General features: G+C 41.9%; 1 protein-coding gene across 10 annotated transcripts in view; it reads right to left on the reverse strand.

Moving 5' to 3' along the window:
* The window catches only part of SYTL2 (synaptotagmin like 2), a 76976-nt gene extending 53314 nt beyond the window's left edge, over positions 1–23662 (reverse strand). For 2 of the 10 annotated variants that reach the window (XM_075198661.1, XM_075198662.1), the window contains exon 1: positions 23282–23426. The gene's annotated coding sequence lies outside the window, so the exon portion shown is untranslated. The other 8 variants (XM_075198658.1, XM_075198663.1, XM_075198665.1 and 5 more) reach the window with 8 other exon arrangements.
* Between the last annotated feature and the right edge of the window lie 346 nt (positions 23663–24008).

Below are 24008 nucleotides of genomic sequence, written 5' to 3' on the forward strand. Positions count from 1 at the left end.
CTAGCTTTTACCAGCAACTTACATCGTGCCTCCAGAACCCCCACCCATCACTAAACTTACCCAGAGAGACCAAGAGAACTTCTGTATAGTTTGGAGCAGAGAAGGGAAAGGGGGAACATGATAGAATGTTCAAATATATCAAAAGTTCTAACAAGGTGCAGGAGGGAAACATTCTATAAAGGAAGAGAAGTATTAGAACACGAGGACATGTACTGAGACTGAATGGGAGGGTGGGGGGGGGGGGGGGGAGGAGTAGGTTCAGAGGAAATGAGGAAAAATTACTTCACAGCAAGGGTAGTGGATAAGTGGAATATCCTCCCATCAGAGGTGGTAGAGGATAATACAGTAGAGCAATTTAAACATGCTTGGGATAGACATAAGGATATCTTTACAAAGAACTAAGGATCAAATAGAGATGGAGGTTATCATAGGTAAAAAAAAATGGGCAGACTAGATGGGCCAAGCGGTTCTGATCTGCCGTCACATTCTATGAACGCCAGGCTAACGGTATTACTGCGCATGCGTGAAGCTTATAACAGGGTCAGAAATATCCCTGAAGACATCTTACTAAACTGTCCGATGATCATTTATTAGTGAATCACGGCGATAGGAGGGTCTCTATGGCTGTGATAATCGGCGACAGAAAACGAATCACTATGGACAATCTGCAATAAATAGACCCATCTACATCTGCAAACTAATTATTGCTGCCTATTAGGTGACCTTGTTACACACAGACATGACACGGGGGTACTTTTCTAAATGTAATTTAATATATCTTAGGCATAGGGCTCCAAATTAGAGAAAGAAAACCTTATAGGGAAACAGACAAGTTTGAAGCTTTCCAGAAAAAATATACCAAAAACTTAACAAAAAAATATATATATACTTTTTTTTCACATGTGGTCGGAAACATCTTGAAGAGTTGAAGTGTAAAACGTTAGACGGCCACATGCAGCTGCCTGTCAGATAAGTAGCACAATATACATATTACTGGGGCGTTGCTTCATGTAACATTAACCAGGAAACAAAGCAGAAAGAATAAAAAAAAAAAAAAGCAATAACAGATCATATAATATCATCGTTATATAACGGCTAATGCAAAGCTAAACAGGAGATTTGAATGCACGTTAGACTTACAGCACCGAGCAGGCACCAGGCTCATATTGGGAATAGGAATCCGGAGTGAAACATTTGGGACAAGACGTCTCTAGTGAACAACATGCTGAAGACTGACTCAGCCAGTTCCGGTTCTACAACATTCATTACACTATATCTGTAACTGTGTGGTTACTGGAGAGAGCAGGTAAAGGATATAAAGTGTGTGGGCTTCTGTGGCTTTCAGCTTCCCCTGGTTACACAGTAAATGGCACCAATATCTGATACTGTTGCATTAAAGCAAAAAAACTACAACAGCTATTCTTCAAAATAAAAAAGTATATTAAGAAGCGTAATGGACTCTTATTCCATTAAACAAATCTCGTCTGAACTGGCTTGTCAGGTTATGTCGCAATCCTAAATTTAGAGGGGGCGGATTTTCTCCTCCTCCCTAGTTAAGCACTATCCCCTTTCCAGCATAAAGGTTTGACCACATTGATTCAACGATTGTACCATGTGTGGGTCACTCTACCTGTGGCTCTCCAGGCATCCCAGCATGCCCTAACAGCTAATAGCTGGCTTTCCACTGGCAAAGCATGCTGGGACTTGTAGTTTCACAGCACCTGGAGAGAGCCACAGGTTGGCCAGGCCTATTACAGAAAAGTCACATTTACACATATTGAATTTAAGAGACAAACTGTTTGGGGCTAAGGCATTTGTTTTTTTCCCCCCATGCAAACAAAAGGGTATTGGCATGTCAAGAACAAAACACACACACAAAAAAACAAGGAATAAAGCGAAAAAAAAAAGCACTACAGGGAGTGGGACCGCAAGGACGCAAATTGCGCAGTTATGCCCTCTGCACTAGGATCTCCCCTCCCGGCAAGTATGAGTGTACTACACACCAAGCGTCAATTACAGATCCATTTATCATACTTGCCAACTCTCCCGGAATTCTGGTCGGTCTCACGGAATCCCGGGAGACCTGGCAAGTCTCCCACATCCCGCAATTACCTGGCCAAAATGATGTGATTTGCGTCATTTTGGCCCCGCCCCCTGTGGGGTGGGGGGCAGGGGGGCAAAATAACGCGTTTGGCCGCGCCCTGCCCCCTCCAGCCCTCTAGTCGCTCCCCTCTCCCGGATGGCACTTGCCGAAAGTGGGCAAGTATGTTTTACTTACATTACTTTTTTTCAACTATCAGCTTTAAAAGACCTTTAGCGGAACGGATCTAACACGTCCGAGTTCATCATCCGCTCTTACATGGTCTTACAGATTGGGGCTCAGCTATATGGGTGGTTCACAGAAACCACAAATATCCCGTTCCCTCCCTGTAAAACTATTTTATTTATTTTACAAGCATCCAAAATGGCCGTGTACAAGGCGAGAGGGTCCTGGCTGGTTATTAGGGAGGAATGGAAGCTCCAAGTTGGATTTCACGGTCTAAACACACGGAAAAGACAGTAGGAGAATTACATGGGAACACATGTGGCATTCCGCTCTGGATTACCATGGCATGAAATATCCAATTATAGAAAGCTTTCTGCTGTGCTGTACACCATTCTCCAAATAACTGGGCAGAGCCTTTATCAACTGCCAGCGAGGCTGGTAATCACAGCGAGGCTGGTAATCACAGCTGGCAGACAGATGGAGTTTGGGAATACAGAACACAGATGATTAAAGCAGCGCTGGTCACTGGCTATGAAATAGCCACGGAATAATACCACGCGGCCGTCTGCCCTATTCTACAGTAATTACATTGTTACTAGACAAATTAACACTCATTTGTAGTGTGTATTCACAGTACCTACCATTATAACACGCTTGAGGTTTTTGAAATTGCTGCCGTCTACAAGCTACACGTAGTTAGTTTTTATTGGGACGTTTGGTTGATTTAAATCAAAATTGGACTGAGCATTGACTAGGAGATTTTTTTTTTAGATTTGGTCTGTGTTTGCTTAAATGGTCAACCACCATATCAAATCAAACTGAGTAAGGATGTCCATCACCATCAGCTATTTATATAGCACCACTAAATTCCACAGCGTTGTACAGAGAACTCACTCACATCAGTCCCTGCCCCATTGGAGCTTACAGTCTAAATGCCCTAACATACACAGACACACAGACAGACTAGGGTCAATTTTGGTATCGGCCAACTAACATACTGGTAGGTTTTTGGAATTTGGGAGGAAACCCACGCAAACACGGAGAGAACATACAAACTCCGCACAGATCAGCTATTCTGGAGAACGCTGGTGAATCTGATCCTTGGCGGGTGTTATCTCCAGTGCCATAGTCAATGCTAACTCCTTGTTAGATAAGGCTTTTCTCGGTTTAATAAATAGAGCCCTCTCTTCGGGGCATATTTATGAAGTTGTGTTCGTGCACTATCTCTATGTTTCTAGAACTCCAACGCAAGTTGGAGTCTTACTCATATTTAAGAAAGGCGCATCGCAGCAGATATCGTGGATATCTGCTGCTTTGCATTCTGTTTCGTTTTGCGAGCAGTCACCATACAACAGTATGATGACTGCTCCCTATCACAATCTAACAAGTTACGAAAAAAAAGCTGGCGTACATCATAATTGAAAGATTTCAGTGCTGTCAGCTCTGCTCTGAAGAGCAGCGCATGTGTGGAGGGAATCACATGATCCCTCCCTGTCACTCACCGCTCTCTCTCTGACTATAGTTGCAGAGACAGAGCGGAGATGTCTGTGCACATGTGCAGTTCTTTGAACTGCACATGCGTAATTCCAGTATGAAGAAAAACGAAGAGGACAAGGAGGAGATCCGGAGACAGCGCGTTCCGAAGAGCCGGGGTACGTATGTTTTTTTATCACAGAAACAGCAGTTTATCGGAACTGCTGTTTCTGTGTTGCGTTTTTCATAAATTTGAGAAATAGTAAATCCTTATCGCATTGATGTGCCCCTTAGTAACCAATCCTCTTTTTTGAGCAAAGATCAAAAAGAGAAACTTATATCCGCATATAGGAGGCAATCTGCAGACACTTTCCTTACTTCATCATCATATTATTTATATTGCGCCTCTGATTATGCAGCACTATACAGAGAACTCACTCATATCAGTCCCTGTCCCATTGGAGCTTACAGTCTAAATTCCCCAATATAGACACACAGACAGGGAGACAGACAAAGAGGGAGAGACTAGGGTCAATTTTGATAGCAGCCAATTAACCTACCAGTATGTTTTTGGAGTGTGGGAGGAAACCGGAGCCCCGGAGGAAACCCACGCAAACAGAGGGAGAACATACAAACTCCACACAGATAAGGCCATGGTCGGGAATTGAACTCATGACCCCAGTGCTGGGAGGCAGAAGTGCTAACCACTGAGCCACTGTACTTCCTCTAAACCAAAAAGTATGAATTTAAAACGTTACTAAATGGTTAACTCAGAAATATGACATATGATAAAACACACAGTTCTAAATCTATAATCATTTCTCTCCAATGTGAGCAATCACCACTAATACCCTCCCAGAGTGGGGCTGACTCATCCCCTCCCGTCTAAGTCCCGAGGCTCCGTCTGACATCCCAAACACCCCAATCATTCATTAGAAAGTCCTAATATGGTCACCAAGCATATATGCTTTTATACAGGGAACTGTGAATATCCTAATGTAAAGGGTGTGTTATTCCTTTCCATACCCAATGCTAGAGCGCCAGGATGAGCGGTCATTGATTAAATCGGAAGAGAGAACTTGTTGGCGTTCGAACAGAGCAGCTGGGTCTCCTCTGATGACACAATGGCCTGATTGGTCGGCTGGACGATGACCGCGTACAGGCCAATACGAATCATTATCTGACAACATTTTACCAAACATGCCCGATCGCGATCAGATCGGCTTTGATTGGTTTATTGAGCATTACGGTGGCTTTGTAGCCACATTCAGTAATATCCGAACACTTGCCCGATACCACTCCGTGTATTACAGCGTGGCCAGAACGTATCTCTGATAACACCAGCACTCACCATTAATAGAGACCGCTGCTCTATTAACCAATTTACACCAGGAAAATATTGGCTGGACCAGCGTTGCTGTACTCATCTCTCATACAAAACAAAATATGTATTTGTGTAGCGCACACTATAAAAAAGACAAATACTATTTAAAACCATTAAAAAGGACAAAGAGGCGTCTAAGGGGAGATATGATTACTATGTACAAATACATTAAGGGTCAATACAGAGAGCTTTCATGGGAACTTTTTACCCCAAGGACCATACACAGGACACGCGGTCATCCCCTAAGGTTAGAGGAGAGGACATTTCACAACCAGCAAAGGAAGGGGTTCTTTACAGTAAGGGCAGTCAAGATATGGAATTCATTGCCAGGGAAGGTTGTGATGGCAGATTCAATAGATATGTTTAAGAAAGGGTTAGACAAATTTTTAGCGGAAAGGTGTATCCAGGGATACGACCGTTAATTTAAAATAAAGGATAGTAGTGGATATAGGGTAAAATTGGATTGCAATATTGAGTCTGGGGGGGATTTTCAAAATTGAAACAGATGGGCGGTTGCCTACTCTGGATCAATTTCAAATATAAGTGCAGGATCGTAGGAGATCCAAAATAGGTTGAACTTGATGGACTGGTGTCTTTTTTCAACCTCATCAACTATGTTACTATGTTACATCAACAAGATGAACACTTAAAATTTAGCAGCAAGTAATTTAACATTGCCGTTCCCTACTGTTTTGCTCAGAGACAGGTTTCCCATTCTTCCTCATTACAGGCTGATTCTGGAGAGATGATGTGTCAACTGTATCTATGTAAACTATTATCTAAAAACTAATAACTGCACGGGTTGGGTACACTTTAACGGTGCGAAAAATTCCGACACCCAGGAGTCCTCCACTTAAAATCTAAATCTGTGAAACAATTATTTAAACATAAACAGACTTGCCTCCATACAGACACTGTAGATCTCTGTTCGCAGCAGGATGCTGACCGCAAGTGATTCCGACTAGTCAGGTGTCCATCAGTAGATTTTCACATCATTGCGACCTCTTATCACTTTTAATTTAAAGCGGCAATGGTGGAGGACTCCTCGGTGTCGGAATGCACGATTACCACCGAACTGCACAGACCCAATGAATTGTATTGTGTAGTTCCACAAATCTCCCTCTATTATGAAACGGATATTTCTGTATACTGGTGGATGTTGCCACCTGTAACATTCATAGGGGCCTATTTATCACTAATCTGCAATTTTGCCCCATTAATTAGTATCTCTTATCGCAGTGATAAGGCGATGCCTTTTTTGGACCAATTCATTAAAAAAAGTCATGTGCCGGAGGCGTATCCGATAAGAGGCTGCCCTTGTGATGACTGTAGGCCAGTTCTTGCTTATGTAGCGGTGATAAAATTAACTTACGGGTTCTAACAGTGTCTTTACTGCGCATAAGTGGACATAGGTCGCCACAAGCACAGAGACAGTTTCGTTAGAGGAGGGAGGCGAGAAGAGTACGGCCTGTTGGGCAGAGATCAGAGCCGCCGGGCAGAGATCAGAGCCGCCGGGCAGAGATCAGAGCCGCCGGGCAGAGATCAGAGCCGCCGGGCAGAGGCTCCAAAAAGTTAAGCTTTTCGAAGCTTGATCAAAATCAATTATCTTCGCAGTCTCCATTGAAAAGAATGGAGACTGCAGACACGTGCGGTAGTTTGCCCCATGCAGGAAACATCACGGAAATTATGCGACGTGTCAAACTGCTGAGCCGCCGCATCCAACACATCACTCGCCACACTGTCTTGGTCGACCTTTGAGCACTACAATCCCCAACATGTCATTTACTGAATTTCATTAGAACACACTTTTTGTATTTTAAATACTCCTCTGCAATAAATATTCTTTTAAAAAGCCCAAGGCATAAGGATAGAAGGTAAATAATAAAAAAAAAAACTGCATCTATTGTGCGGAAGATAAAAATAATGTTTTGGGATGGTAAAGTCAATATTGACAAATAGGGAGAATTCCAAGGACATTTTATTTTATTTATTTTTGTTTAAAGCCTAGGACGGTCCCTGGAAATCAGAGACAGTTGACAACAATGGTCTAACAGCGGCTGGCGGGAGTACGTCAGGTGCCTGGCTGGCTGTACACAAGGTTTTTCAAATAAAAAACTTTAGTTACAAGTAGGTAAGAACAAAACACAAACCACAAGTAAAAAGAATGCAGTCGGGCCAGGCCAGTGAAGTCCTTATTTGGACAACGGTGGCTCAGTACAACACAGTCTTGCTTTACTGATCTGGAATGTGAGAAGAAAGCACACAAGAATTCCTTCTCAATATCACTTTACAGAGGATTACTGCCTCAGCCAATCTGGTTACTCTTATAAAGTATGTGAACATTTACACAGATTCAGATGTTGCCCGGAATGGTTACTCCGTCATCTGCATTCTCTCAGGACGGGATATTACTGGCTTATTATAATGAGTCTCGGATTATAACCTCTCCCACGGCTGAAAGGAGCCCGTATAACAGTTATGTTTCCTGCCCAGAACAGACCAGATTGCAGAAGCCGTCTAGCCATCACAATTTGGCCCATGTCAAAGTCGCTCAGACCCTTACGTTTGCCCATTTTTCCTGCTTCCAACACATCAACTCAAGAACTGACTGTTCACATGCTGTATAATATATCCCACCCCTTGACAAGTGCCGTAACGAGATTAGCGAGTAAGAATCAGAAATCCATCCCTCCTTAGTAATGAAAAATTAACAACTTGTACTTGAATTTGGCGAGGTCAACGGAGACTGTTGTACTTAATGGACCAGAGTCATTAAGGAAAGGAAAGCAAAAAAAAAAGAAAAAAGGAGTCAAATTCATCCGGGACAAACCATGTTGCAATGCAAGGGGTGCAAATTTGTTTATTATTTTGCACATAAGGAAAAGAGTCTGTTTTTAATATAGCACACAAATACCTCAACTTTATTTTTACACTGAAATTTAAAGTGATCTAGGACATGTCCTACCCCAACTATAAATCTAACCCCACATTTTAGATTTACCTCCCCCTCCAATGCAACATGGTTTTGCCAAGATGCAAAGTTACTTTTTTTTTTTTTTTTGCTTTGCTCTCATTTATGAATCAGGCCCAATGTGTTTCATTTGCATCGAACTAAAGGGAAAAAAAACAAAACACACTGGGAGCTTACCCACGTCTGAAAAATCCTAATGTTCCAGAGCTGTAGTACGAAGGAGTGTGGGTATGGTGATATCGGAAACAAAGTGTTTCAATGCCACCCTCATTTACATGTATTGTACAAGCATTAATACACTAGTAAAGACGTGTGTTTTGATGCCAGTGGTTATGAGTCCTTAGAAAACTCTCATTCAGCGATGTAAATAAAAAGTACGGCCGTCCTGAAACAAATCCTGCTGGACAAACAGATTGGCCTGTAATAGAATTAGGAACAGCTTTATCCGTGGGAAAATGTCAGGGCCTCTGAGGAATCTGACCCTTTTCCATGCCCCCAGTGTGAGGCGCTGAAACGGTTAAAGTCACATCAGTGAAGCAGGAAACATGAGATTATCATCTACAGCAGAACTTTCAGTTAAACATGTAAAGACCACAAAGTAATGAGTTTGGGAGTTCCGAATTCTAAAAGCTGCTTCTTAAAATAGACAACACTAGGCAGTGAATGGGATACGGTTTCCAAATAAGGAATTGCCAAAGAAGTAACCAGACAGTTTTTACCAACAATACTAGGTAAGATCATTTGCAGAGTAAGTGCATCCAGCAAAGAACTATAATACAATACTCAATTGGATCAGGACGAATTAAAACTGCCATTATCGTTTGTTAGGGGTCATGAGATTACATATGTCATGTGACTGTTGTTGCCATGGTAGTGAGCAAAAAGGATTTGGATCTGAGACCACTGTGGAGCTTGGTGACTGACTGGCTCAGACTAAGATCAGAAATGTTAAGAGGAGAGAGCCAAAGCTGGAGGTAAGCACTACACCCTCTTACTAGAAAGTGTATATAGCAAACAGACAGGTTAGGTGTCATAATTGCAGCATAGACCATTGAGGTCTACTTTACACATTAACCTAGCAAAACCCAAACCATTCAAGGAAGAGAATTTAAACTTTACATTATGCAGGTGATGGAAGATGTGCACAGAAGCATTAAGCACCAGATAACTGAATTATAGCCTTCAGGGCAAGATTAAGGGCTAGATTTACTAAGCTGCGGGTTTGAAAAAGTGGGGATGTTGCCTATAGCAACCAATCAGATTCTAGCTGTCATTTTGTAGAAGGTACTAAATAAATGAAAGCTAGAATCTGATTGGTTTCTATAGGCAACATCCCCACTTTTTCAAACCCGCAGCTTAGTAAATCTAGCCCTAAGTGTTAAAGCCAAAGTCAATGAATTATACAATATAGTACCTTGGTTATAGTTTTCTGTGGTGCATACAGGTATATCAATCTAACTACATTTATTCTACTCTCCCCAATTGTGACATTTTTGTGTAGATCGTGTAATGTGGAGATTGAGGGATAAAATGTTAATTAGCGGCCTGTAGTGCTGGAGGGTGAAACATTGGTTACACAATGAACTTGTGCTAATTACATTGAACGGAGCGAGAGTTCGGATAACCGCACTACAGCACGTCCAAAATCAAGTGGGTATGCAGACATTGAAAACAATGTGTTCCATTGTGAGACCAGTTTACAGGCATCCTACTAGCGAAAACACATGTAATTTAAAGGCAGTGGGTAGGACTCACGGTGCTTTCTGTTATTAGGAGGAGTTTTTTTGATTATTTAGTGGTTAGGGGTATTGTTTGGGAACCGTACCACACAATTGGAACTTACTAGGTTAACAGAATAGACACAATACTAAGCAGGTTTTTCATTGGTGGTTTCAGTGGAACACTCAGTTAAAAGTGTTTGGGTGCATTGTACCTGGTCAGCCTGGAGTGTTGCAATGTGTTAAAGACTGAGCCCCTGGTTTAAAGGGGGGACAGCTAGAAGGGGGGGGGGGGGGTGACAGCTCTGCTCTTCTCTCTTCCCCGTGATTGTAGAATCCCCCCAATCACATCCACATGGACCATACAGACCTCAGCACTCACTGGCTGCTCTCTAGTTAAGCGTTCGTGCTGAATACACTTATGTTAAAGACTTCTTGAGATGTAAAGGGCTATACAGCATGTGAACCATAGAGGAGGGCAGTGACAGCTCCACATGGGCGAGCTAAGCCAGCCTGCCACCCGCAACCTGAACGGCGCCCGGCTCATTCCTTAAACAAACTGGAATAAACATTTCTAGGAGTTGTGTGCAGCGTGAAAGACAAATATTTACATTTTTAAACATTAATAAACCTGCTAAACAAACACCACTAATTTAGACTTGAGCACCAAGGAAATTGGTATTAAATTCCTTGAATCTGCTGCCCCCCCCCCCCCCCCAGAAGATGCTGCCTGAGACAACTACCTCATTACAGCGCCGGCTACCGACAAGTCATTAACCCCTTCATAACAAGACCAATATCACATTTTGGTGAAATACATACATCATATCTCATCACCATTTATTTATATAGCGCCACTAATTCCGCAGCGCAGTACAGAGACCATTGGAGCTTACAGTCTAAATCCCCTAACACACACATACACACAGACAGAGAGAGACTAAGGGCAATTTGATAGCAGCCAATTAACCTAACAGTATGTTTTTGGAGTGTGGGAGGAAACCGGAGCACCCGGTGGAAACCCACGCAAACACGGGGAGAACATACAAACTCCACACAGATAAGGCCATGGTCAGGAATCAAACTCATGACCCCAGTGCTGTGAGGCAGAAGTGCTAACCACTAAGTCACCGTGCTTTTTACAATGTAACCATGTACATAATTTATTGGGGTCAGCTTGAAGAGTTTCAGGGTGTAGCATTTATGGGACCGTTAGGGTGACCATAGACCCCTGAAAATCTGGCAGAGCATCCAAATCAAGTATGCCCTAGATGAACTCCACCTTAAATTGTACCTTCCTTTTGGGTGGAGTACGTCCGTAAATGTGTGAAAGTAACAATTTGATATTCTTTACTGCTACAAATTATTTCCTCCTAACTAGCAGAACCGTGAACCACTACAGACCGGAGGAACCGGCTTGTTAGGGGTGTGTGAGCGCAGGCTTGTCTGTTATTTGCCTACATAGAAAAATGTGTGAATATTATTGCTAAAGCTACAAATAAAAATATACAGGATGTGATTATAATATTATGATTCATCTTCAAGGATATATTGCTTAAAGGGTTGCATCAAAAAATAATAATTACTTCTGCTATAAGAAGTTACATAACAAAGAGATGCAATTCTCAATATGACAAAAGTACAGCATCTAACACCATCACTGTAGGCCAAGGATACAATCTTGTTACATTCTATGAAAACAGCAATTGTATTAAACGCTGGTGTATCAGTTTGTTTTTTTCCTCCAAAGTTGACTAAACAATGGCGCTCCTTTATATATCATCACCATTAGGATTGCACTATACAACGATGATGGACAAGTGCTCCGGTTCAGAGACACCAAAACGTGTATAAATAATACAAATTAATATGAAAACACACCTGGCTTACAAACACAGCAAAGCACTGAAACTCACAACTATGCAGGGTGTAGAAAGTACTGTTTGGAAGGAGTTAAGAAAGTAATTTGGGTTGAAACAAGAGCCCGTCGCTCCTAAAAAGGGGTAATTGGACGGTATAAGAACAGAAGAGGTCTGTCCATATTACGTATAATTATAATCATACTTGCCAACTCTCCCGGAATGTCCGGGAGACTCCCGAAATTTGGGTCGGTCTCATGGACTCCCGGGAGAGCTGGCAAGCCTCCCGCATCCTGCAATTGCGGGGCTAAAATGACGCGATTAGCGGTGAATCGCGTCATTTTGGCCCGACCCCCCAGGACAAAACGGCATATTTGTCGCAGACCCAAAATGACGCGATTGGCCGTGACCCGTCCCGCCCTCCGGACACGCCCTTCTCCTGGATACAACTTGCCAAAAGTAGGCAAGTATGAATTATATACAGTGTTGGAAGTGGGGGGTATAAGAGGGTATGTCATACTGCCACTTCTCCTACTGCCGTCATTGTAACACTATCACATTCCAGTCACTTATATTTTGCACACCACATCTTCAAAGTTTCCTCATTACCCTTCCATGGATTTCTGGCAGAAGCATCAAAAATGCTTCAATAACTTTTTTTGCCATTTTAAAAAGTTGATCCTTGCACATACGGTAAGTACTTGAAACTTGGTTACACCTGGACATGTCTTACCTGAAAAACTCTTACAATAGGCATTCTCACATAGATAAGTAATCAGCGACGCTACAGTTAAGGCAAGCACTATACCAGAAGCGTAGATTTTGGGGTACATAAAGTTATATTATATTATGTTCTACCGGGATATCTAGCGTCTCACTGGTTTATTCACATCAACATCCCGTTTTATACAGTATCCCCCGTTCAGTTGGGTGGTTTCTTGATATACCTAATCATCGACAGCCTAGATCACCACAAAGCAGGGAGTAGTCCACAAATAAAAGTTCTCGGGTCAACTGTGAAGCCACCTCTTGTGTTTCTAAGCTTTACCGGAGCATTATCAAGAGTGGTCAACGGACCAATCCTGTTCGAGAGGCTTCCAGTTTATTTATTTAATAAGTATCTATGTTTGTATAATGGGAAAGTCAGCTAGCAGAGTGGTTAGGGTTTTGCATTCTTACATATCAAGTCACGCACGGATGAATGACATTTAAAAATAAATATTACAGAAAGTATCAATTTTTACAGAGTTTTTCTGGATAAAACAGTCAAGTACACTTATACCTATGTGGACGAGGGCTATGGCAGATGCACAAGAGCATTATGTCGTACATTGTAAATAATTAGCAAATTATGCCAATAAAAACAAGCACATTGGGAAGGGGTCTATTTAACAATGCACAAAGCTGTCATTGTCATCCACATTTACCATCTCCTGATGCACACAGGCTAGGCCAAAGGTACTGAATAAAATATTAAGTAAGCCGTTCCTTATGTGGCTATTTCCAGCACTGTACAAGCCCTCTGTGCAGTGTGATTTGTAGGGTTTTCCAAAGCAAAATATATGTCTAATAGCTCTATATAAATACATAGAGGAATGTTTTAGTGAAGAGCAGAGCTGGACCCCCCCTCACACCTGTCAGAATCCTGGCGTTCCTCTCATATACACATACTACGCACACACGGGCGTTCAACATACATCGATATCTTCATGAAGATTCCAACACACAGGCAGATGTTTATTCTGAACAATGGTTCCAAAGTTCAGGGTGAACGTTTACTGCTGCAGAAACAGTAAGTTAGACACGGAAAGTCATGTGATGGCAGAGATATTATCTGTTACACACCCAGAACAATGAATTAACACGATGGAGAAAATGTAATTTAAATCTGATGGCAAAACGCACCATAGACTCGTCTGTTCCTATCCCTGGCTGCACCAAATGGTTTATCAAATATCCATTGTCCAACAGAGATCAGTGGGGGGCCATAGCAGGGGGAATAAAGAATTCGGCCCAGGGGTGTAAGGGCGTCACCCTGTCCAAACCCAAAGCGTTGTGACCATGGCATAAAGAGAAATATGGGTGGAGGGGTTATTGTTTAATGTAAAATAATCGGTGGGGCTTGTTTTAAAGGGTTCTTTACTGAGGCCAACTAAGTTTATTGTGGGTCAACAAAATGTTCAGTTAGTGCTTGTGTGTAAATGGCAGCAATATTGGGTTTAATTCATCAAAATGTGGCAATAAGAATATTTTTCTATTGCTGTGATAAATTACACGTACCGCTGTAATCCTGGTTAAATAGTTTTTGGCATGCAGCGTTAATCCGATAATGTATAGCACAAAGCGTTAAAAAGCTCCATCGCTGCCAATACGGTATTCGCCCTTTAATCCCATTAGTCTTTTGTAGGCTTCTCAACATTTTTTATTTTTTTTTATAAAGCAAAAACAAAACCGATCTCCTGCCAGAACCTGCCCCAAAGGGGCAACCTTGGTTGCTGCTTGGTTCTTTACGTGGTACGCTCTGCCAATAAACAGAGTATTACAGATGGAGCTAGTTCCAGACCAGCAGAGAAACGCGTTAGCAGCTGGACAGCTCACAGTATCCACCCGACATGCAATGGTATCTGAACGCGTGGAGCCATCATGGCATGACACAGCGCATGTTCTATGCCATGTACCGCACAATGTGGTGCCGCGTGTCTCAGACTCATTCCATCCATGACTGTAGAGTACATTGGATCTTTTGTAATCTTAAGTTCATCTTGTACAAAAAAAAAAAAAAATTAATACAATAATACTTAAGGAGAACCTGGATACATGTAAAACACAAGAAATAAGTGTGCTGGCGAGTACCAGACATCACTGTAGAGAGGGCAGAGGACGGACCCACACAATGAAGGTGGTCTGCGGATATGGTCACAGATGGTTAAGGGTTAAGTTACATTTTATTTCATATTTGATCATCATGTCTGCACAGTATTATCCTCATAGCTGCATATCCCCAGTGACTCATAACACAGCTATTATTGTGCAATCTAACATATGGTAGAAATCTGCCAAATCAGTCTGCTACAACATGTAGCCGTCCGTGGCTGGGCAACACCCTGATCTGCTAGAAAGCGGAGAAATATTTCAGAAAAGTGAAGACAATCACAGGATCAGAAGAGGAATTTGTCTTCTCCTGTTCTACAACTACTTTGTCACCATTAAAGGAAGAGTATAACAACCCCATAAAACCCCATTAACAGCTTGTCCGATGCGTTCAGTGCCGTCCAAAGGGTTATCATAGATGTACAATTCAAGGTTTGGGGCTCTCACTACATTAAAGCCTTGTCCAGTTCAGAGCAACCAACCCTTGATAGTATGCAGCAGGCTTGACCAACCTGTGGCTCTTCAGATGTTTGTGAAACTACAAGTCCCAGTATGCCCTGCCATACATCGGCTTGCTATCTACTGGCAAAGCATGCTGGGGCTTGTAGTTTCACAACACCTGGAGAGCCACAGGTTTTCCAGCCCTGATATATATATATATATATACAAAACCGATTGGATAACCATGTCGTCTGTCCAATCAAGCGATTTCACTCACACACTTATTTTCCTGGTTGGTGGAGCTCTCCAGTAACATGGGCTGCGATTGGCTGTAGTTACAAACTACCCACAGGAACAAAGGGACATTAGGGTTGAGGGGGAAAGAAGTGGGGTTACAAGCCACAAAATCTTCACTGGCAAGAAAACTAAAAAAAAAAATAAGGATTTCTATTGGCCGGTATCAGTTTTCACAAAGCCTTAACTAGCAATGATATAAAGCAGCATACATTAATAATAGAGAAAGATCCATATCGACACCCTCTGTTAAAACTCAAATCTAGTTAATAATAATAATAATAATAATAATAATAATAATAATAATAATAATACAGTCCCATATGTCTACCACAGGACCTGGATGTATCTACTGCCATGACTGAACCTAGGACAAGGCTTTATAAGTAAATGTAAGGAGTGATGCAACACTGCAGTACAGTAGAGGAGACGTTAAATTGTATTCCGCCTTGTTCACTACCAAATGATTACGCTAGCTGCATTTCTCAGTCTCTGCATTTTGTGTAGACTGTATGTAGAAAAGAACAGATGCGAAATTTGGGAAATATGGACATTGTATTCTTGATCCACATCAAAGCATAATAAAAAGGGGTAACTTTGCACCTGGGTAAAACCATGTTGTATTGGAGGGGGAGGTAAATTTAAACTGTGGGGACATATTTATAGTTGAGGTATGTCCTAGATCAACTTTAAATTTTAGTGGAAAAATAAAGCTGTCAAGTATTTGTGTGGCAGATGAAAAAACAGCCAGTATTTAACCTATATGTAAAATAATAAACTAATTTGCACCCTTGCATTGTAACATGGTTTGTCCTGGAGAACATTTACTCATTTTGTTTTGCCTTCCTTTCCTTAAGGAAGGTCCATAGTGTGCATACATGCATCCAGCTAGCAGCAATACTTTAAGTCATCATCACCATTTATTTATATAGCGCCACCGATTCCGCAGCGCTGTACAGAGAACTCACTCACATCAGTCCCTGCCCCATTGGAGCTTACAGTCTAAATTCCCGAACATACACACAGACAGAGACAGACTAGGGTCAATTTTTGATAGCAGCCAATTAACCTACTAGAATTTTTTTTGGAGTGTGGGAGGAAACCAGAGCACCCAGAGGAAACCCACGCAAACACAGGGAGAACATACAAACGCCACATAGATAAGGCCATGGTCATGACTCATGACCCCAGCGCTGTGAGGCAGAAGTGCTAACCACTTAGCCACCATGCTGCCACCGTCTTTGCTAGGGGGGTCTCTGGTATTATAATTCTACAATAGTTCATGGGTAAATGCCCCTACAATTCACAGGACCTGCTGAACCATTTTACCTGGAATCTCATCTGCCATAGACATTCATCCAGCGGTCCCAGGTCTCCTGTTATTTCTATGGATATGGCTGGGTGGTTTTATTTACATTAGTGTTAACTCCCTATATAATCACCTGTGACTCACTTCCGGAAGATAGCTAAAACCCAGCCACTTAGTGCCAAGACACATTGGTGTTTCTTACAAGAGTACACTTCATCCAAGTCCAACACACAGAAACAAACTTATGAAACGGAGAACAATCTGTAGATTCTACGAGCCCCATAAAAGCAAATACATAACAGGCACGCAGACAATGACAGAGTTACTCATTGATCGATTGTCTTTAAAAACCTGTCAAACAGCTTAAAGATAACAAGAAATTGCAAGTACTGTACTGGAAGAATGCCTGCAGTAGCAGATAATTCATATCACTACAGACCTGTTATTACTATGTCTGTGATACAGGTACGTGTGAAGAATTAATGTCATAATAAGGGCCAATTCACATTTGGTAATACAATCACAATACACCCGCAATGCAGTTAGTTGCAGTGTATGTCTGTTATTATAGAGATTATTGATCTTTATGGGAAACTTACTGTGTACTCCAGGAAGAGCAGAATGCACTTAATATAGAACTTGCAGCATTTTAGACAGCAGATCCGTATGCGATTACAAAAGAATAAAAATATTAGAGTGCTTACTGAGGGCAAGATCTCAAAAGAAATTACTTTGCATCTACAATTTATAAGACCAATGGCTGTCTATGAAGCAGTACACACATCTTTACAGCAACACAAAACTACAAAAAATCTGGGTCTACAGTTTATTCAACAAAAAATGCACAGAAGTCTGCATTATGCTAGGTTTTAGCTGCGATTTCTTCCTATGTAAAGGAGCCCAGGTTTCAGCAGGACTTAAAACCATATAAGAGCGTGAAAATAAAATGTCTGCTCATTTTCACGCTCCCACCCGCGTCCAAGAACACCTGTACGGACGGAGAAAAAGGATACATTGTAACACTTCTCAACATCTTGCTGTGTCCAATAGGAAATAATGCCAAGTTACAGATACAAAGAGGCCATGTGTTTCACCACTGAATCCGAAACAGGCCCCAATTTATTTAGTGCAGAGAGGACACCGATTTTCTATCTGCTCTTACTGCAGCAATAGCAAATCTTATTGCCGCAATCGCCCAGCATACACCAATGGGAGATCCAACTGGGACCTCAACCCCCCCCCCCCCCCCCTAGTACAGAACTGGACAACCTATGGCTCTCCAGGTGTTGTGAAACTACAAGCCCCAGCATGCTTTGCCAGTAGACAGCCAGCCAAAAGCCGGCAGGACATGCTGGTACTTGTAGTTTCACAGCATCTGGAGAGCCACAGGTTTGCCAGACCTGCCCTAGTGGGTCTTATGGCAATGTTGTATAACCTGTGACACTCCAGGTGTTGTGAAACTACAAGTCCCAGCATGCTTTGCCAATATACAGCAGCTTATTGCTGGAAGGGTATGCTGGGACTTGTAGTTTCACAACACCTGGAGTGTCGCATATTAGCCAACACTGTCTTCTGGGATCCAATGTTACACTTAATTACTACATTGCGTACAAATTGCGTAATGCGACTTATAAACACTGTCAACCTGCATTTTCTAGACGCCATCATAGCGTACATTTGTTGCTCCTGAGGTAAACCTGGCACAGAAGCCGGTCTGTAGGGCAGGACGTATCGCCAGATGCTGGGGAGCACACACAGGACCATGAATGCATTTTTTTTTCACACGTGCGTAATTTCCTGTTGCTGTTCAGGACGCAAATACGTCCAACGATACATAAACCCCAACATTATATTTTATAAATACTGTCAGCAATTTTGAAGAAGCATGAAATAAATAACAGACAAGAGGCAATAGCTTCCATTTATCTTATCTGACAGAATAAGAACATTGTAACATACAGTTGTATTATAATGAGTTAGTTCACAGATAGAGCAGCTTAATTAACATATCCTTAAACAGACACAGGAAACCTGGTATTTCCCCCAGGGGACATCCGCTCAGTACACAAGTCCCAACTATTTAGATAAGAACAACAAATTGTGCTCCGTATTCTCCGCGGGTCCTAAATTAAAGGTTATAATTTATAGAAACGTCTTCTGCTGCCGACGTTCTGAATCCTCTATCCGCTACTGTCCTAAGAAAACATTTAAAGGGACAGTAACCGCAATCTGTCTGCGCTTAAGCGCATAGAAAAATCATCCTCCAAATACAATTATGGGGCTCAGTGACATCGGAGGTGATCGGGGGCATTGAACAGACAGATCTCCACCGATTTGGAGACGCTCGTGTTAAGTCAAACTGGAAACGGAGCCGGTCGCTTGATGTTTAGGTTGAGCAACAAGATTGTGCAACATCAAAAAACTAAAAGTAATATTTGGGGGGCATTTAAGAAATAACGTACATACATAAGAGGTTTCCCTGCTTCCGTGCAGAGAGCTAGTTGCTTTTCTCTCCCAAAAATGATAAACAAAAGTTGACCTCGCTCATTGAGGTTTGGTTCCCAAGTACTGACATATTTTAGATGATCGACAAGATCGGCCCCAGGGGAAAACGCAGGATTTGCAGAGGGGGGTTTCCACACCATGCCCCCAGTGGGCGTGACCAGCATGCATGGGGGCGTGGCTATAATCTTAGACAGTGCTTGGCTGCTCTCCAACTCTTTCTATCCCCATAATATACATGGGCAATGCTGCGTGCACTACTGTTAGCTGCACGCAGCTCTCCCTTTTCAAGCAGAGCGGGGGCAGTGTCCAGCCACCTCAATTATACACTGCCCCAGGCTTGTAGGGGGGTTTCCAGGCACTAGGAACCCCCCCCCCCTCGGGTTTGCCTATGTGCCCACCATATTCATTATGTATATGCCATCTTCCTTTATTTTTCTATCACAGTCATCTGCATCTTGTTTGACAGATCTAAAAGACCACTGAGTTGGTTTGTCCTCGCTCTACTGCAAGACAACCCCTTTAACCCCAACAACTGTCAGCTTCCCGTCACAGGTTCATGTTGTTATGCCGATTAGACAATGAGTGTATGTCAGAGCAGACTACCAAATAACACAGTAACTTTCCAGTTTCATCACTCTACTGATTTCCAAATGCATCCCACATACCTCCTAGAAAATATTAGGCACAAGATAAAGCCTTAATTACAGTAAACAAGGTAAAGCGTGAATTAAATCCCAATATATTGTCTTGATACCATCGGCTATAAAATATATCCTAACAGCCATGTTAAGAGAGGAGTGACCACCAGGGGGCAGCCTGTTGTACTTATCACAGTGGAATCCAAAAATCCAACCATTTAAGCAGACCAACAAATGTCTACTAGTTATAAAGTAGGTCCTTTAACCACAGGCAGTGTTACCCAAGGCTATGTTTACGCGGACACTTAAGGTGTACACAATGCAATCAAGTTTTACGCCTCCACCTACCCAATTTACTCCCTGCGTTTCACACATAAGTATTCACGTGTCCCTCACCTAATATGTAAGCTCTGGAAACAAGAGTTATAGCCTTGCCGTAACGAGAGCCCCAACCTCAAGCGCTGCATTGAGAATGTGCTGTTCAGTGCAACTCTGGCAAATGAATGTTGTAGAACGAGGTTGATTCTAACTCTTATTACCAGAGCGCACAGCTATGAGGGAACTGCGATGACAGACGCAATTTTTTTTTATGTGCCCCTTTAAGTCACCGTCGGATTATTTTGTTAAGAGTTACACAAAAAGTACAATATTTTCATACATCACTGCAGTGGACTAATCCTGTACATGTCGTTCTGTAAAGGTAAACATTACACGCGAGTAATTGCTCGATTCCTCAAATAAACATTACCTCAAGAGAACAATGGCCTCAACAGCCGGCTGCAGGTTTGGGAAATCTACTTTTTGTTTTGTTTTGGGTTTTTTTAATTTGCACTTTGCTAGTCAGACTAAAAGTAAGTATAATTTAACATATATTGATATTTTTATTTTACTATTCACTCAGTAATGTATAATATAAAAAGGATTATGGCAATAGCGTATAGCTCTATCACCATACTATATCTGCAGACTGATGGAGATTATACCCACTAGTGTTTGTCTTGCGTTAAACGGGCGTACAAGTGTCAGGGAAACAACTACAAACACGCTTGACAAGCAGCTGTGTTACGTGCGTTCACAGTATGTCATTGGAGGTCACTCTATTCACCTCAAAGTGTTTTACTTGTGTTAAAACGCATTAAACAAAATTGGCAGCATTCAGAAACCGCAACACTCCCGAATTCAGGTAGCAACTGCGAATATGGGTCCATTGGAAGCATTTTAAGACCTGTTATCGCGTTAGAAATGTTCGTACAGGGCACAAAATTGACGTCAGTTGGTACAAGGCCTAAGAGACCAGCGAGAAGCGTACTCAAGTATCCAGTCGTCCATTCTGGCTAAAGATATTCTAAGAACAGATGTGTAGAAAGGAACATTCTATAAAGAATTGCAGTGAAATTTGAAGTAGTGCATATATCAGTGTGCAATAGTAAAACAGACAGGTTATGGCCATGAAAACTACCTACAAAATATTGTTTTGAAACTTTTCTAACATTGCAAATGTTGTTCTACAGGTTCCACAAGACAAATATGTTGTACAAGGCATAAGTCACGGCTCTGTAGGCGCTGAAGCACCCCCAATATTTGTGCTGTCACTGATCACGTCTATGCATGGCATGTTTCAGTCATTTGATGGAGAAGGGTAACATGAGTTACCCGCAATCATTTTAAAAAGTCAGCCCCTATGGAACGTTCTCAGCCTAAGGGTACAAATAGGTTTTGAGCACCCTCTACGAAAATGCACAGAGGAAATTATGACCTGTGGTAGGTTAAGTCCTTATAGTGGGCTCCATCCCCTTATAGAGCTCCCCTTTAAGATCTTTATAACATATTGTACGCAGCTACAATTTTTCATATACGGAATTTATCTGAAAAGAAAATTAGGGCACAGAATATGGGCGTTATGCCCATATTTGGGGGATTTTTCAAAATGGTTTACTACCAACTATTAATCTAATTTATATTCATATTTAATATTTCTTGTTTTACCATTTCCATTATTTTACTATTAGACTTCAATCTTTATAGATTAGAAAAGTAGTTAAATAAAAGGAACTACTAGCTGAAAATGGACAACTGAAATGTGGATTCACAAAGGCCAAGTTCATATGTAAACTACTATGGAACAAATAAATTATGTATAAATTATATTTTTATGCTTTTTCGTGCCCAAACGCACCCTGGTTTTCCAAAATAACTGGCTGTGTGATCTGGGTAAAGGCTAAACTTTGACCAGTTTACCAGATCCAAGCTGCTTTTATTATAACTGATCAGCTGTAAAGAAGAAAATAAAATTCCCTCTATACACGGGAAAAGAGGCAAAAGGAATCTCAGATCCACTAAGATGGCTAAAGTTAAAGGCCTAAGTAAAAGCACCCACTTTTACTCCTACAAATAACAATGTGTATCGAAGACATATTTCAAAGAGATGAGCAAACCAAAAACAGTCATAGTCCTGCATATCTATATAACCTATGTTATACTTCATAGACCTGAGGATACTCCATCACTAACCAATACTGAAATCCAACATCTGAGGGTCAATAATGTAATAAAATGACTAACTACTGAAGCATAATTCTTTCTTAAACCAGTATCTGATTACAAAGCTGTCATCACACAATCAGACCCTTGATCGAACACCAGGAAAAGATTGCAGAGTGATCAGTGAACCAACCATAAGGAGACGATCTGAATGAGGGTTTTCTCAATCCCTCCCTTAAATACCTTCAACAGGTCAGGTTGTGTGGATTACCATAACCCTGCACAGGTGAACTACAATGACTGACCAGCACATGTCCTACAGGGAAATGCTTAAAAAACACAAAACAACCTGACATGTTAACAAACATGATGTACACCAAGAATAATATCAAGACTTTCACATTGTAATCCTCTGTCATGGAAGAGATACAAAACCTGCAGCTCTTGAACCCAAGTGGGGTGACAAAAATCTCTCATTGGGGTCAGATATGCAATACGTTTTATTGTGAACTGTCTTTTTTTGGGGGTCTCACAATAATGTCACGCTGACAATTGGGGTGCAAGCTAAAAAAAAACAAAAAAGGAAAAAGAAAAAAAGGGTTGATATACCAAACAAAAACAAACAAAACAACTATTCTCAGGTCATAAACTTAAAACAAACATAACAATTAACTGCAGAGGCTGACAAATGTTAGCCATGGGGGAAGAGGGCAGCCTATAGGAACATTTTAATGGGAAAAATTAAAAATGCAAATAGCCCACTATGAGACCAGCCCGGAAGGCCAATGCCCCCCTTGCCCCCAGCCCCTGTTTGCAGGGAAGCACCAAACAGGTTTCTAGCCATTTCTTCTACTACATATCTATACTACATATACACATCTCAGTTATTTAGCTTTGCACTAGTTACAATACACAGCTACTCCACATACACCCAATATCAATAATTCTACAACGTTTAATGTGTGTTAAATAACGCAGTTGCAGACAAGCTCCCAGCTCCCACTATATACATACTTCTGCTTGTACAAACACATCTGCACAGTTATACAATGAAGGTAACACAGCACTTACTGCAGCTCCTGTAAGGTTACTGTGAGTCTCCCAGGGCAGGCTCTGCTCCCGACCTCCGCCTGGAATAAGACCATTCAGATGGTTAATTAGTTAATTTCCTATTGGTTGAGTAGTGACCGTCGCGAATCCTTCCAGAGAGCGCAGGATTCTCACCTCTGTGTCCGGACAGCAGAGCTGCAGAGACAATGGGCGGAGAGCCTGAAACTATCCACCAATAGCAGAGTCCGGCTGCCCCCAGGGCTGTGTGAGTAATAAATCCTACTGCACCCTCTCCTCTAACCCAGCTCTCCCCTACCTCTGCCCTTCCCCTGTGTTACCCGCAGGCAGCCACATTAAAATACCTCACTGCAACCATATTGCCCTGCAGAAGTGTGCAGCCAGGAATGCAATAGACAAACACATAAGAGGCAGGAAGAATGCTGTGTACTGGCTGTACCTGCTAGATGGGTTTGTGGTGTGTTGGATTGTGCAGACTGATCAGCTGCTTGTGGAACTACAAGTGCCAGCATTTCCTTCCAGACAGCTTCATAGAGCTACAGGCTGCCTTACTCTGATGAGTGCTGGGAGATAATGCTGAACAGAGGACTAATGCGGAAAAATGCTTTCTACAAGGATATTCAAGGATATTCAGGTCTACAATTACATTTCCTGGCGTAACCTATAGATTAGAACTTCAGAGATTTTTTGCAGAGTGACACTTTTTGCATCCATAATTTTAGGTTATTGG

This window comes from Mixophyes fleayi, chromosome 2 (assembly GCF_038048845.1).
Source record: "Mixophyes fleayi isolate aMixFle1 chromosome 2, aMixFle1.hap1, whole genome shotgun sequence".
Classification (NCBI taxonomy): Eukaryota; Metazoa; Chordata; class Amphibia; order Anura; family Limnodynastidae; genus Mixophyes; species Mixophyes fleayi.